We start from the raw sequence: 2,927 nt of genomic DNA, 5'->3' as shown, positions 1-2,927 counted from the left end.
CGACGCCCTCTGCGCTCGGCGGATGCTAGCTCGGGAAGAAGCACCAGCATGGTTCAGAATGGATGGACAAGGGTATAACAAAAATAAATCCAAGAGACACTTTCTGAACCCCTCAGCAAAATTGATGTACTGGTCGATAAACTCCACGAAGACCATAAAGTCACAAAGGGACGAGTGACAAAGTTAGAAAAAGACCATGCTGACCACCAGGCTGCCATCCTGGACGTCCGTGAGGAAGTGGACCAAAAATACAAGAAGTTGGAAGACTCCATCGCTAAACTCGAGGAGAAATTTGATTATTATGAACATTTCCAAAGGCATCGAATTTGAGACTTCAAGGTTTCCCGGAGGTCGTGGAGGGAAGAGACGCGATCTCCTTTCTACAGGATCCCAAAATTCTGGATCTACCCCCTCCCGCGCACCCACTGGAGATTGGAGATACTGGGAGTACTCGGCCTTGTCTCAGGATAGTAAGTTGGTGGTTGAAGATATCCCTCTAGTGGTGTGGGCTGTGCTTTGGCAAAGTGGGTGGGGTTATATCCTGCCTGTTTGGCCCTGTCCGGGGGTATCGTCGGATGGGGCCACAGTGTTTCCCGACCCCTCCTGTCTCAGCCTCCAGTATTTATGCTGCAGTAGTTTATGTGTCGGGGGCTAGGGTCAGTCTGTTATATCTGGTGTATTTCTCCTGTCTTATCCGGTGCCTGTGTGAATTTAAGTATGCTCTCTAATTTCTCTGTCTCTCTCTCTCTCTCGAGGAGACATGCCTCAAGACTACCTGGCCTGATGACTCCTTGCTGTCCCCAGGCCACCTGGCCGTGCTGCTGCTCCAGTCTCAACTGTTCTGCCTGCGGCTATGGAACCCCGACCTGTTCACGACGTGCTACCTTGTCCCAGACCTGCTGGTTCAACTCTCTAGAGACAGCAGAAGCGGTAGAGATACTCTGAATGATCGGCTATGAAAAGCCAACTGACATTTACTCCTGAGTGCTGACCTGTTTCACCCTCTACAACCACTGTGATTATTATTATCTGACCCTGCTGGTCATCTATGAACATTTGAACATCTTGCCATGTTCTGTTATAATCTCCACCCGGCACAGCCAGAAGAGGACTGGCCACCCCTCATAGCCTGGTTCCTCTCTAGGTTTCTTCCTAGGTTTTGGCCTTCCTAGGGAGTTTGTCCTAGCTACCGTGCTTCTACACCTGCATTGCTTGCTGTTTGGGGTTTTAGGCTGGGTTTCTGTACAGCACTTTGTGACATCAGTTGATGTAAGAAGGGCTTTATAAATACATTTGATTGATTGAAGTGATGAGCTTTGAGTGCACTATGGTGTTGAACGCTGAGCTGTAGTATCAATGAATAGATTCTCACATAGGTGTTCCTTTTGTCCAGGTGTGAAAGGGCAGTGTGGAGTGCATAGAGATTGCATCATCTGTGGATCTGTTGGGGCGGTATGCAAATTGGAGTAGGTTTAGGGTTTCTAGGATAATGGTATTGAGTTGAGCCATGACCAGCCTTTCAAAAACACAGACGTGAGTGCTACGGGTCGGTAGTATTTAGGCAGGTTACCTTAGTCTTCTTGGGCACAGGGACTATGGTGCAATGCTTGAAACATGTTGGTATTACAGACTCAGACAGGGAGAGGTTGAAAATGTCAGTGAAACGCTTGCCAGTTGGTCAGCGCATGCTCGGGTACACATCCTGGTAATCCGTTTGGCCCTGTGGCCTTGTGAATGTTGACCTGTTTAAAGGTCTTACTCCATCAGCTGCGGAGAATGTGATCACACAGTAGTCCGGAACAGCTGGTGCTCTCATGCATGTTACAGTGTTACTTGCTTCGAAGCGAGCATATAAATATTTAGCTCGTCTGGTAGGCTCGTGTCACTGGCTGCTCTCGCTGTATCTCTCTCGTAGGTCACTTGGTTAGGAAAAACCCCTGACCCAACACACTGTGTCCCGACACACTGGGTCCCAACCCACTGGCTCCAACCTCCTGGATCCAACCCTCTGGATCCAATCTCCATCTCTTCATTACTTGGTTATGAAAACCCCCTGGTCCCAACACACTGGTCCCAACCCCCTGGTCCCAACACACTGGTCCCAACCCCCTGGTCCCAACACACTTGTCCCAACTCACTGGTCCCAACCCACTGGCCCAACCTCCATCTATTCATTACTTGGTTATGAAAACCCCCTGGTCCCAACCCCCTGGCCCCAATCCCCTGGTCCCAACTCACTGGTCCCAACCCACTGGTCCCAACACACTTGTCCCAACCCACTGATCCCAACCCCCTGGCCCAACCTCCATCTCTTCATTACTTGAAGGAAATCATTCTCCAACACACTAGAGCTCTGTCTTTTCGTGGAGTTGTAATTGAACAGTGACTACACAGTTGAATGTGGGGAGGTGTATGTATGCATTGACTCACATCCACCCCAAGGTCCAGGAGGTACTTGACTATGCTGATCATGCCGCTGGAGGCTGCAMAGTGGAGAGGGGTGTAGGCCTTCTTGTCTTTACAGGACACCTCTGATCCATGAGAGGCCAGCAGTTTCACCACCTCAATGTGCCCTATGGGGGGGGAAAGAGAGACAAAGAGAGAAACAGAGATGGAGAGAGAGACAGACAGATGGAGAGAGACAGAGAGATAGGCAGAGATATAGAGGGAGAGAGAGGTTAGTTTACAGTGGTACACAGCACCATAAACAATACCTACATCGTGTTAGTACAATTGAAAACCTACATCTTATCAACATACTTAGTCCATCATTCTGACATAATAACACACTAGAGGTGGACCATACAGCTGAGCTGTGAGGCTAACACACAGCCAATTCATTCACTCACTGGGATAAGGACATTAGTCAGAATGTAAATGTGTGTGGTCAAACGCATTACCCATTAAGCAGCCAGTGGAATTGCTCG

Source organism: Salvelinus sp. IW2-2015, unplaced genomic scaffold (assembly GCF_002910315.2).
Source record: "Salvelinus sp. IW2-2015 unplaced genomic scaffold, ASM291031v2 Un_scaffold1768, whole genome shotgun sequence".
Lineage (NCBI taxonomy): Eukaryota > Metazoa > Chordata > Actinopteri > Salmoniformes > Salmonidae > Salvelinus > Salvelinus sp. IW2-2015.
Note: the sequence above shows the minus strand (reverse complement) of the source record.